General features: G+C 29.8%; 1 protein-coding gene across 2 annotated transcripts in view; it reads left to right on the plus strand.

Moving 5' to 3' along the window:
- The window catches only part of LOC112684558 (semaphorin-2A), a 478,554-nt gene that overhangs the window by 67,594 nt on the left and 395,788 nt on the right, over window positions 1-15,172 (plus strand). For both annotated transcript variants that reach the window (XM_025556135.1, XM_025556136.1), the window contains one exon: window positions 13,848-13,910. The gene's annotated coding sequence lies outside the window, so the exon portion shown is untranslated. The remainder of the gene's footprint in view (window positions 1-13,847; window positions 13,911-15,172) is intronic.

Consider the following 15,172-nt stretch of genomic DNA (forward strand, 5'->3'; position numbering starts at 1 on the left):
TCGCATTGGACCAGGTCGGTAGGGGCCGTGCATAGGGGTAGTGGCAATCGAGAGGGTTGTGTTTCAGCTACGACGCGGTACAATATAGCCGTCGTGAACCGTTATTATTACTATTACCTCTTTTACCTGCCACCGCACTGCACCACAACTACTGTTGTAACTATTATTATCATCGTGATATTATTGTCACGTGCACCCTCACGTCTATCGTCCCAGAGAAGCCCCGGTGTGCGTGCTATGATGTGTGCGTGTGTGTGTATGTGTGTGTGTGATTCGTGATATTGTTTTTACAGGGATTCTGTGGCCCGCAGAACAGAACAATACGAGGGGCCACAAAGTTTGCGACTGGAGAGATTTGCCAGCTATGGCGCGTCGGTTGGCACCTTCGGGACGTGGACGTAAATTACGTTCCCATTGTACATGCGCGCGCCGCCGACCATAACGGTATAGAAGTAGCGCGGCACCCGTTGTTGTCGGGACCAAAAGTCACGTTCTCTGAACATTCCCGCCGACCAACCCCGCAACGCACCCTTCCATCCTTTCGCGTGCATACAATCGCCGATGATCATCGTCGTTAGTTTCTTAAACCGAAGCCCTGTTATTGTGTCCATATTTATCCATCCCACGTGTTTTTCAGTCGTTGGTACGAAGTGAAACCCGTTGACCGGTTAATCTCTTTTAAATATGAATATTTATAAACCGTGATGCACAACATGTATTTTAGTACCTGTCCATCCACTTATTTCTCTAGATGGATTATTCTTGAAAACTTTTCAAAAAAAACTAATTGAAAATTATCTAAGAACTATTAAAGATTGAAGTTACCAAAGTACTTATATTTTACCAACTCAATCTTAAGATTATTAAATATTAACTCTCATCGCCGACTGATTATTGTCGTCTGGTGGATTTCGACGGTAATGATAAACTATCGATCTACAATGTTTAATTAATTAATCGAAAAATTTGCCTGTTTAATTATTTGAAAATTATTTTTGATGACAAAAAATTAAGTTCATAATTAAAGCCGTTATTAAAAAGTTATCGTTTTTATCGGAAACACTCGATAGTTTCGTAAATATAATCGAAACACAGCTACATTGTCTCGCGAGGATTTACTAGTCTATTCCCGGAATCAATGAGTTATTCGAAGCTCACCTTCTCTACGATGTTTTCAACGCTCGTAAACTTATGGTTTTCATGCGCGTCGTAATATCCGTATTTTATTTGTGTTGAACGCCACCGCAAAGCTCGTACGTGGATGGTTCGCGAATAGATACAGTATAACCGTTATTAATATTCTGACTTCTTGATAGTAATTTCGTGTGAAATATTGAACGTATTTGTTTTTACAGTCACGAATGTTTGCTTTTTTTTTTTATTGAAGTTTAACGTGAAAACTCGTTTTCAATATTATTTTTTTTTCGCAAAACCTCCGAAAGTTTTTAGAACGAAAACTTTTTGGAGCTTATTATACAGTTCTTTTATTTTTCTGAACTCCGCATTAATTAGGTTGTGTTCTTAATTTAATCAACGGACAATATTAATTACTTTTTAAATACATTTTGAACAAATCTCTATGAAATTAAATTATGTCACAAAAATTCTTAAATATACATTTCGCTTTTAACGTACAATGCAAAGTGTAAAAAATATAACGATGTTTGTCCTAACTTGGAGATTTTAAATTGGATAAGTTTTTATTATATTTCACTAATTTTAATTGAAATATACTTCGACGTGATTTTTTTTTTTTTTTGCATCGAGAAACTTTATTCTGTGCAATTAGAAGGCGTCGATTTGTTATCAAAAACAAAACTCATCGATATTAATTTCACTCTCTTGAAATGTGTCGAAATGTGTTGCGAACCAAGATGGATGTGATGCGTATGTAATAAATTATGATAAATAATACATTATCTTCCTATTAAATAGTGTCGTTTGATATATCTGACATTTAATAAAATAACGACTGTTGCACAATGCTAAGAAATTTCGCGTGAAAATAATAAAATGTTGCAAAAAAGTATCGTAATATATTATCGTAAACGTTTCGTGTAACATGAAAAACATAATCTACCAATATTTCACTTTTCACCATTTGATTATTATTGGCCATGGAAAACAAAGACAAACAAAATTATTAGAACTAGGTTTTAATCGTAGAACACGTATTTAAGAAATTCTATTGATGACATCATTCTTTTTAAATTAATTTTTTCAGTTTAGCATTGTGTTGCGCACGCAGTGTAATACATTTTAGATCGTTCAGTTAAACTTTTCAGAGATTATATTATTATTGTTTTATGTATTATTTATCTGTGTGTTTAAGTGTAGGTGTCCGTCATGACGAGCTTTTCAAACCTGAAAAAGTTTAATCTCCGGATTTACAATGTTATGTGTCAAAACTGGTCTCGTGTCATTAATTTCTTTTAATTTTCATAATTTACGGCTACACAGAAAACTGCTGGGTAGTGAAAAAAAGATACACTTTGACGTTTATAATGCAAATTTCTTGCTGCATCTCAATAGTAGTTGTACACCATTTATTTTTTCTTTTCGTTCTATGCGAATATCAGGTATACACGTGTAGTTACGACGTTACGACGAAAACTAAAAATGGATTTTTTCGAAAGTTCAACTTCAAATACTGCGACTAAAAAAAAAATAATGATAACAATTACTAACACTAACATTTTACACGAAAGTTTTTTAATCGAATATAAATCGAGAACGTGACAGTTCTACATCTAGATAGTCGTTTATGTGGTTAGTCGTTTAAAACGAGGAACATAGGTTTGGTTTTTAGATTATTTTTAAATTGAATTTAAATTAATTGATTGAAATTCTCTGAGTAATAGGAGCATTTATAATTATAATGCAATTGCATTCAAATAATAAAATTAATTTCAAAACCTCCTTTTTTATATTGCTTTTATCCAAAAGATGTATATTCAACCTATAGCATGACAATAGGTTGAATGTACATCAATACAATCTAATATTATTTAGATGCAAAAATCAGCGTTGAAGATGAAGTTGACCATATGTAAGATGACGGGGGTAGAACTTAAAATTATGAGGAGAATTACATCAGAGGAAGTGTCATCATGTAAAGAGAGTTTATGAAATAGTGCAGAGATGTGCAAGAGAAAGGCAGTCATTTCGAATCCATTTCATAATATTTTTGTGTAAAATCAATATAACAAATTGACTAATTATTTTTTCGTAATATTCTACTATATTACGATGAACAAAACCGAATTATAAATTGTTAAATTACTTAGATGAAAAATTTTAACAAGCGCTCCATTACTATTAGAATTATCAAAAAACAATATACACAAGCGTTTGTTATATACTTTATCGTAAGGTACATTGGACGTGATGAAACGTTGTAGATTAATGTTAGAATATAAGTCATTATATAGCATTATAAGCATTATAAGTCTATAATCTGTAAACGTTCGACATTTACATGTATAATATGTATTATACGCATACACCTACGGTAAATAAACGGGCGGAAAAACAAAAAACATGGTCGTTTTTGCCTAGTGCTTCACGTTGAATTAAACGTGACTTATCTTGTTGCATGTGTTTATTTTTTTGGGTTCAAGTCTTGACATTTTAGTTTTTGCATAAAACGTAAACTGACCGTCAAGTTTTAGAGTTACTGAACACCCTAATTACGGCACATTGTTTTGAACAATGTAAAATTAGTTTTCGTTTCATATGATAACGGTGAAACGTAAATCCCACCAATATTTAATATATATATTTATATATTGTCCACCATACGTTTATTTCATGGTAAAAAATAAAAATAAACAAAATACAACCCAGAGATGTATGCTAATACATTGAGTATGATTTATCAAGTGCATTGGAAATATAGAGAGACTATAAACTAACGAAGTATTTATAGACAATATAAAATTCAAAGCAATTCTGGTTTGTATGTTATTTTCATAACATTTCCTTTGTCTTAAATTACTCAGTTGATTTTCTAAAAACTCTAGTTATTAGATTTCATAGAAAGCAATTAATCTGAATAACACTAAAATTTTTCTCTGTGACAGAAAATATGTTGGTATAGTACCTATTTTTTATGAATATATTACATTTTGACTCTATACTCAGAACAATTATGATAATAGCTTTATGAATGAGATAATGTTTAAGTAAATATAATTATTATTTTCGCACTAAATTGTATTGAAAATACTTATTTTAACACTTACGTATTAAAGTTTAAGTTTTAAGTTAGTATTGTTGAGATCAGATAATTTCAACGTGTATAAACAGATATAAAAATAATATTTACCTATGACCGGAAATTATTTATAACTTGATTATATTAGTATATCAAATATTTAAATTGTCATATGAAATATCTAGCTAAATGGTAATCACAATAAATTAGTCACACTTAAATGATAAATTCAAATGTATTTTTAAGTTTGTTTTACAATTTAGTAAAAAAAATACAATAAAATATATACAACCTTCATCGGAGAATACGTCCGATTCCTGTACTCCTATATAATGTTTTAGTCTTGAAGGAATATACATAAATATCATGGTAAAATAGATGTTATGTTTATTTATGATTTTCGTCATGCTCAAAGTATGATTGTTTTAAATTCTTTGAGGTAAAAGATAAAATAAAAATTAATCTAGGCTCTGTGAATGAACTATAATGATAGGCTATGCTATAAATTTATTATCACAAATTGTATGTTATATTTTTTTAACGATCAAAAATCAGAACATTGCTCATTGCTCTATATTTATTAACTATACATTTTAAATGGTGTAGCGTAACCATAATATAACGATTGGGAGTTACTTACGGTTTTTAGTAAATTATGTTACTTTATCGTTAACGGGTAATCATGTGTTTGTATGCTTGCAATGTGCATGTTGGCGTGTGTGTAGTTGTGCGTAAATTCTATGAACATGTACGGACAGAAAAAAAATATATAAATCGAAAGTCAAACAAGGTAAGTAACAGTAAAAAACAAATAAAAAAATAAAAAACAAAAAAAACTTTGCCCTGAGTTTTCATCAAGTGTGCACTGATCCTGTTGACTTTGGCAAATTCGTTATTCGTATCACCTCTGACGCCACCCTTCACTATATACGTGACAAAAACCGCACACGCAGACACGTATACACGTATGCCGTACGTACACTCTTATTGGCGAGAAGAAGAGGGTCGGTTGACTTATCGATCGAATTAATTCTCTTAATACTAGTACAAATGAACGAGGATAACCACGGCCGCCACTGGATAAGTAATATTGTTCGAGATTATGTACACATATTATATATTATGAAGTATGCACTTACTTTCCGTCATTCGTAGCTGTTTAGCCTAAGACTTACAGTTTTCAATCCTTTGCTTAGATGTTTTTGGTTTATTTCCTGAGTCGCAGTCGTAAAACAATAAAGATAAGTAAACGTATAGTATTTTAGTTCTACTCATAACGGGTGTTCGATATTTCACTTGTTTTAGTCGAATTTTAAACTGGTGAAAAAAAAAGTCAAAATGCACTCGATTCAAAAAATATGTTCGAAAAAATAATCTCATTCATTGGTTATTTTTTAAAACCCTTAGGCAAATAGAAAAAATATAATGTAATTTAATAACAATAATACTTTAATTAACATCCTTTTTTGTTATAACCTCAATTTTGTCGAAAATATATAAAAAATTGTCCTTATATATACTGATTTCAACGATTAAACATAAAGAATACATTATCATTAGATTTATTGTAAAGATAAAATTGTCACATTTTTAGATCTATGTGCAGTTCGACCATTACAATTTCGCCAAAAAGTACAATTTAGTTGCTGTAACATCCCATCTTGAAGAACATTTATCGTCCAGTTTCTTTTTGCTTAATGTACGAATGTAGTTTCTCTGGCACGTCGCAGATGCAAAAGTGTACATTTCCTGTCATCGTTAAGGACATTGTATAGATATAATAGTTACAGATAGATCACGACAGGATGTGTAGTGCATATGTTTTCATGATATGATGTACTACTCTTAGGAGAGCAATTGTAATTTAAATTATGTTTACATTTTTTTTCGTGCCCCAAGGTAATAACCGAATTGAATGAGTGAATTTTAAAAACTTGTGATATTCGTGCACAAAGTAAAAGAAGAGAAAAAAGAACACGCGTCGCGACCGATGAAAAGCTTAAATAAAATCGCTGAATAAAATCTAATAATATTCGTAGTATTAAATAATTTCGGTGAATTATCTCGTTATGAACATTGTTGCATTTTTAATGGAATAACGTTTTTGATCACATGCAATTCGTTTCCACCGTTAGACGACGATTCAAAGTTGTTGTAATATGTGCGTATAATTCACATGACATAATGACGTTTATTAGCGCATCGAAACGAGTAAAAACTTTATTTTGATTTAATTCAATGTTGTCCGCATATACTTTTGTACAAATTGTAATACCTCTCATAAATTCTACATAAAAAAGTTTCAAGTGTCTATCAATTTTAATGAACCTCTCGTCAGTCCGCCAAAAAGTATTTTATATTTTAACGCTACAGAGTGGCATTCAGTTTCTTTATATCGACGATGCATAAACCTTACGCAATGATAATCCGGGAAACAGTTTTGTCATCGATTAGTTCAAAACAAACATAATATAACCTTTACTGTATAGATACAGATTGGTTTTTTGGGGTTTAATAGTTTTAAATAATTTATTTATCCATTATTCGTAGTTGAAAATATTGTTTGATTTGAATTTAATAAATTTAGAGTTATAATTTGGTGGTGTGATAATCATATAATTTGGATGGTCAGGTAATTTAGTTAGTAAACTATTAAAAACTATTAATTTAAATTTAAAAATGTTCAGATAATTATTAGATATACAGTAGAGAAATAATATAAATAATAATACTAAAAATAATCTAAATTATGTCACGGTTTATATCGGTTAAGTTTTTTGAATAGTTTGGTACCCGATTTGAAATAAATTATTTAATAACGCATTTTAGCGTGTAAATTGTATTGTACGAATTATTGTTTCTTTTAATTTTTGATCCAAATGTAAAAAAATTCGTCTAATAATAACTTTTAAATACTGAAAATCTAATATTTTTCAACATTAGATCAATATTTTGTGAAAAGCTCAGGTTACACGGTAAATTGGTTTTGCTCAAATCCTATCCACCGAAATTCCGTGGGAATTGGTCGACAGTCATAAATCAGAAAGTTCCGTTTCAAGACAAATACTTTCCCAACTAAAATGGTCTTGGCCACTATAATGCATTATATATTATAACTTTGCAATCAAATGATTTTCGCGAATAATGCGTACGCGCGCGCCGGGCAAACGGACAAACTTGTTAATAAACTTTAAAATTGGTCGGCGGTGGGGTCGCTTAAGGGAATTATGTAGACACTGCCTATATGAAATGCGAAAACCGAAAATGGAAAACATATTTGCGTACAAAACGCGTACAGGCATTGTCATTGCACTCACCCTTCCGATTGACATCCGCCTCTCCATTGACGATGTGTGCATTTGTTACGCATGCTGTAGTACTTGAAAATTTAGGTTTTTTTTTTTTTTTTTTATATTTGTATTTTAACCGTTTTCCTTCCGTGAAAAGGATTTCCGCGTGTGCATAAAAAGAGACTAGCAATTTGTAATTTTAGGCGCGCGCACGCGGATAATTACGTTTTGAACAAAATGGTTTGCAAACGAGTCGGGAATTTGTGTCGTAAAAAAATTATCGTATTACCTTATGCTGGTGGTGGCATAGAGGTCGGCGCAGTATAATTAAAAAAAAAAAAAAAAACATGGTTCGGCAAGATAATGAACGAGCTTTGATTGGAGATGGGAAGCCATTTTAATGAACCGGTAAAATGGTATTGTTCCGATCGGCGCGCGGCAGCGTTACGATTTATTACATTATAGATTTTTTGCATGTGAACGAATTTCTTCCACCTTTTTATTTTCACTTGCTCTAGGTACTCTCAAAATCAGTTTATCATCTTGATTTCACATTGAACTGGCCTTTTTTTTTTTTTATTCTTATTATTAATTAATTTTATTATTATTCAATTTCGAATCTATATATATATAATCCTTTTATGTTTTACCGTCTTTATTCCGTTCGACTTATCTTGTCCTTATCATTTGTACACATTTTTTACACCTTTCATCGCACATTCTATATGGCCGCCGCCACGCCGTCACCATCGCCGAGTCTGCAGCGGCATTGAATCTAATAGCTACACCGTCGGATCCCACACCAGAATATAATCCTCTCCTCAGTCCTCGATAATTCTATACGCACTTTCTGCAGGATTCGGTGTTTAAAAAACGCATTTTTGGCTCGCGTAGGTTATTTTATTAAAATGTTTTTCTTAGTCGATAATGAACTTTCCGAAGGCTTATCTGGACTGGATTACTTACTTTGGGGACGTGGCACGGGTGTTTTATTTTTTTTATTTTCCGCCGTTTTATCTACCCCTGTTGGGGAAACGACCGTTACTCACCTGCAGCCAATAAATCAAAGCTCTGATTTCGTTCAAACTTATTTACTCAGCGCGTCCCCTCGAAATATGTAATCTTCACGCACGGTATTCGTTATTGCATGGGTCTTAAGTTCGAACGGATATAAAAGCTACAAAGCCAAACGCTTTTAAATATATTGGATTTCTACTCCGTCGTCAAGTGATAAAGACATGCGTGTTTACCTATTAGATACCAAATGTCCCGTGAAAAATATCGGAAATTTGATAAACGCTTTTGATACAGTCGACGTGGCACAAACGACACTGTTTGTCAATATTAAGCTACGCTGAACGTTGGGATTTCGAAACGATGACCACCTGAGTTGATTTCAAACTACCCATCCAGTTAAGTCACAGTTATGACCTATTTGTAGAAGTTTATCGATGAGCTCCGGTACGATACCTCATTGTGATACCTCGGAACCGTATATATAAACGCGTGGACCGACGTTAAGTTCGCGTTAACACGGTTGTGATTATTTGTTCATATTGAATCACTATGTTAATTTTGAGCTTATGGAATAAATATGCCTTGAATAAAGTTTTATTCGCGTTATTACAGCTATATTATAGTTAAAAAAGAAAAACCGTACTCTACAAAGTTTGTTTGAGTATCTGTAGTAAAAAATTTAAATTGTGTTTTAAATACGATTATTATAGCTATTGCCGTTCTTTCATTTTAATGGTCATTGAACTTGAAAACAAAACTCCTTATCCTTCATAATTCCTTACAATTTATAATTGATTCTTAATCAACACATTACTCACTAACACAATGTGTATATATTGGGTGTGCTGAGAATTTGCATCCTTCAATGGCTTATTTCATTTATGGTCAAGGAAGAAAATAATAAATAATTATATTTTATACATTTTTTCTTATAAAAGTAAATTAATTTAAAAATTTAATACATTTTCTTACTGGTATTAATTAAAAATATGCAAATAATTCTTATTATACATACAATATAATTTAATTATCCTTCAAGGGTCAATGATTTCATGTAGGCAGTCGATCATGCTGTTTTCAACATACCACATTCGTATTGTAGTAAAAACTATATAAGTTATATATATATATATATATATATATATATATATATATATATCACTATATAATTTCACAATGCGATTAAAAAGTAAAAATTAATTTTCAAATAATTTTATAAATTATCAGAACTTATTTAAGTGTTTTTCTATTCGAGATAAGTTTATAATAGTTAATTTCAAACTTTGTATAATAAATGTTATTTTTAATTGAAATATCACGTAGGTAATGGAAATAACCTTATAAATATTCTAAAGTAAAACTATAAAAACTATAAAATGTATAACCATGAAGATATCAAATTTCACTTCATTTCTTAATCAAATCTTAATTTAATTTATCAATATTTTTTAAATATTTTTGTTTAATCCGATTTAGCAATATTTTAATATATGTACTATATATTTTACTTGTAGTGTACATCATGTTATCAACTCTTCATAAGAAAATGGTTAACAATTATGATTAATTATTTTATTTAAGCTTATTAAGTACTAATTTGTAATTAGCTATGAACTTTTTATTTTTTTATGTGATAAATTAGTATAAATTGATAAACATGCTTCTTCCTGTTATAAGCCACCAACCTTTTACAATTCAGAATTAATTTTATAGTTAGAAAATAAATGTTGAGAATCGGTATTAAATTCAAACAGACATTTGTCTTCAAATATTAATTTTTACAAGTGCAGCAGTCATACTATTAAAAATTAATTCGCTGAGTGGGAGCAATTTAAAAATAAAAAGTAATAAGAGCACCAAACTAGCAGTTAAAAAAACGATCTCAAAGTTGTTTTTATTGTAATTTATTTGTTTTTAATTAAAAATAAGAAAGCCTTCATATGGTCTGTATCGTCTGTATCTACGTATTTATAAAATCATTATATCACATTATCCAATGTTTGGTTTTAAATGTATGTGAATTAGTAATGTAATGTATATTCGATCATTCGAATATCAGTATTCGATGCTACGAGTACAATACTTAATTTGTTTTATCCGTTTCTCCGTGACAAGCTTTTTATACTATTTATTATTAATAAATAATCCATATCTACACAACTAAAGAAAATGTATGTCAATGATTAATAGGAAAATAGTTCTTATTTTGCAGGTACCTGTTCGTAGTTAGCTTTATTTTAATCGTTGTAGACGTATATTTTGACATACAATCATATGTGCCGTGCCGGGACCTAACGATTTGCTTGTTGTAAGTAGTATATCGTTGTAATCGATGTTCTCTAGAGTGATTTATAGTTTATATTGTATTAATAATAATTTTATGTATTTGTAATAATTTAATTATGATATTCAAGTATTTTGCACAATTTTTATTTTTTTATTTTAATTGCCCTGTCAAATAGTAAATACCGCTGTCTTCGAATTCACTTCTCGCAGACCTTTATGCACCATAAGCCATATAATATTATTATTAAACGTTTTGTGTTGCGCAAAAACTTAAACGAATCATTTTCGTTACGTATTGTATTTTAGCATCGAATACTGATATTCGAATGTTCGAATAATTCCCATCACTAATGTGAATCTTATTAATAAATACAGTAGAGAAAAATAAATTATTTTTGCTTTTTATCTGTTTACATTCAAATTAATATATATATACGAGTAATAAGTATATCTTGTAAAATCAGATGTTATAAAAATATCGGGCTTACTGATGTAAAATAATTACTACATCACAAACAATATTACTTATACACAGGAAACCCGTAGCACGCAATCATTTTAACATTTTGCTTACATGCTAATTCAATAGATTTCTCGCATACAATACATATTATTTGATTTTCTTATGAACTTTCCATACTGAAACCCATCAAAATACAATCCACATTAAATGGATTAAAAACAAATATGAACTGACATACATGTGTAAACCAATATTGATATTTTCATCTCATTCATTTCATTTATAAGTGTTTTTGAATTGCATGAATTTTAATTTATTTTTTTCGATATTTTATTTCAATAAGAAATGAAAAACCAAAAAAAAATGTTTGAAAAAATTACATCGAAGTGGTACATGTATAATACATTCTCACACACAATTTACAAGTATTAAAGTTAATACTACTATTTGATATAAGCTAAACCGTGAATACAATACACTTTTTATTCGTAATATGAACGTTTAAAAAAATTACTATTTATGTTATGTTATTTTTTTTAATCAATACATTATTGATTAAGCACAGGTTGAGAAAAATGTTTAAAAATCAAAACTAAAGAAATACCATTCAAATATCATAGATAGTAATGACAAACTATTACCACAATTTTATGTTGTCTGTTCATAATTATAAATTTAAAAACTATAACACTGCAAAAATCTATTTTAACAATAACTACGTCTTATAGACATCTCTTTATAATGAAATTAATAATTGAAATATTTTTCAAAAGTTCGTCAGAACGTTTCAAAATTCAAAATAATCTCACGTGAAATACTTTAACTAAATAATTCTAATTGCAACATTTTCACGGAAATTAGTCGTTAATACACTTATGTTACTATACATTATATTATTAATAGCTATTTATAACGTATGATAACAAACGAAAAAGAAAAGTTTTATTTCTATCTTCCAAAAGGTGTAATAAACCCTTTTAAGATTGATATAGCGTGATTTTCTTTTATTTTCTTTTATTCATCCAGTTGTTAAAACTTTTTGAACTTATTTGAACAGTTGAATAAATTATCTGCATAAATAATGTAAACTAAATGGATGTTTTCGTCGAAAAAGTAACACGCTTTCAACTTAATTCTGTGAATATTATCATAATACTTATACTTTTTTTTTTTTTGTCAGAAACTTGTCAGGCCTCCAAAACTTTTATTTTATTGTGATTGGATATAAAAAATAAGCCCCTTACGAGTTCTATACTTCTGAGTTCCTTAGAAATGCACTTCCCGATCGCGTGTCCAGAATTTCTAAATTAATAGCATTGTTTTTATATATTATGATTACTAGGTACGTTATTATATTAAAATTAATTTGTATACCGTCTCGTGAAAACACAAATTTAATCTTTTTAATACATTAATTTATCCTCTATCGGTGTTATTTTCTTTTTTTATTAATGGTATCGCGTTTTTTGTTTCGGTCTCCGGGGAAAATGCATATTGTTCCTCCACAGGGTACGCTTAAACATAGAGTTTAATTCAAAGAGACGTTGGCATTGTCATCGCTTGCATATAATCCTTTGGGAGTCATTCGTTTCAGACGATTTCTTTTTTTTACGAGGTGTTTTGTTGGTTTCGTTTACCATCTTTGTTGGACTCATGCATCGGACTCCAAAATCTTTAAATCAACTTTCAGTATTTAGGAACGGCCTGTTTTACATACTCAACGTTCTATGATAACAGTTGTTATAATATTGCATAACTATTTATGTAATAGTCCGTTATTATATTGAATTCGACCGCATATTTATAGGTGCATTATTATCTTTATTTTCGTTGTACAAGCAAACGATAGAAAAATAAAAAATAAATTTTGAATATTGTTACATTGTTTGACGAAGCTACTCGTACTTAAACAATATGACTTCATTTAATTTTGTAAAATAACTGAAAACTTACATAAAGAATACAAATTATATATATATATATATATATATATATATATATATATGTATTTCTAGGTTTCTTTTCACAAAACCTCTTAAGGCCTTTAATTGAAATTGATACAATGGTTGTTCCTATTAGTCTCGATTGGATACGGCACACAAAAAACCCCCCTATGTGCACATTGGGAAATGTTCTTACATCATGGTAAGAAATGAAAATTGTTAAATACAAAATTCGATCCGTCATGACGACATATCAAAACCTTAAAATGTGGATGAACGTAAAATGAATAGAAAAAGAAACGAAACGCCATTGAGGTAGAAATGCAGTATAGTTCTTGACCGTATTGTGTACACGGTAGCCTCACAATAGGCATAATCGTTTTTTAGCCGTTCGTTCCCCGGGTCGTATTTTCTATTTACTTTTCTTTTCTCTACACGCGGCGCGTGTTTACGAGAAAACCCGTATACATACGGGCTACAATAATTCTAACAAAACGTTACCGTCAAACATTTATTTGTGATATTCATACTTACCCCCTTACCATTTTATGGCTATTGTTATTTGTTTTGTTTTTATTTTGTATCCTGATATTAATCGTTTCTATTTTTTAACCATGTGTTTTGTGTTTCAGATTTTGCCCATTGTATTGCAATTGATCACTGTGTTGTTCGCAGAGTCGACGATAAACGTTAAGGTGAGTGTGCATTGTGTTTTTTTGATTCGAAATTTAATTTTCACAGTATACAGTATGAAAATAGTTTAAAAAATATGTTCAACAAACCAAAAGCCAAGTCGATCTGTTATAATATTATTGTGTATAAAAACTCAATATTTCGTTTACATTTAAATTTCACTTCAAACTAAACATTTATTTATGTTCTTATATACGATGGTGATACGCTATTCATATATAAGCTTCTATAAAAAAAAAAAATCCAATTCCGATATTTGTACATATTGCTATGTATTTCTAAAATCACCACATAACATTAAAATTTTTCTGTTGCAAACTCCAACGATTTATTTATCGTCTTTTTCTTTGATCGGGGGGTTTTTTTTTGCAAACTATTGACTGGAAAGTTATTAGAAAATGATTCGTTGACGACGATCGTGAACTTTCCACAATAACTGACTATTTTGTTAATAATTTTCTTTTTTAACCCGAATTAAGTTTTGTTATGCAAAGGAAATAGGGATATGAAATTCATAATATTAATTAATATAAATTATTTTGAAAAACACTATGATTCCTGTGTATGCGGAATTCTGATGCGTCCGGTGGTAGTTAAAAGTTTCGATCAACCGAAACCTTTTTGGAAATTAAACGCCTATAAATGTTTTATACGGCACCATTAACATAAACGTGAACTTATAAAACGTAACCGTATACCGTAATGGTTAGTTCAAATAAAATCGGTCCGTATGACGTAACCGTTTCGGTTGATAAAACTAACATTAAATTAGTTTGAAGGTTCTCATTCAATATGCCAATAATGATATTCGTATAGTAAATAGGAGAATAAGAACTAGACTTCATTTTCTGCTTTAAAGTTTTTGAAAAGAACTTTTTTGATTTTTTTGTGTTATTAATTATACTAATATATATTTGGTGATGATAACTTCAGTTTTTCTTCTAAAATATAACAGTAAACTAGTAAAAACGGATTATCACGTATGAACTGTGCATTTATAGCGTCGTCATCAATTAGCTTTAAAAATAAGCTTCAAAGCATAGTCTAAAAGTGACATTTTAATATTGTTATTAACAAATAAGCAAAATTAATATACGTTGAAAACAGTTCGGAAAATATCCATATAGTAAAATTCTGTGTAATATATGGTTTTATCGTTTAACAATATATTATTATTATACTAATGTTATACAAAAAAGTAAATGATTCAATATTATAAGAAATGTTCTTTTTTCTCTCTTGACTTTGTAATGTCTAAGCCGAA

Source organism: Sipha flava, unplaced genomic scaffold (genome assembly GCF_003268045.1).
Source record: "Sipha flava isolate LNK unplaced genomic scaffold, YSA_version1 252_pilon_pilon, whole genome shotgun sequence".
NCBI lineage: Eukaryota > Metazoa > Arthropoda > Insecta > Hemiptera > Aphididae > Sipha > Sipha flava.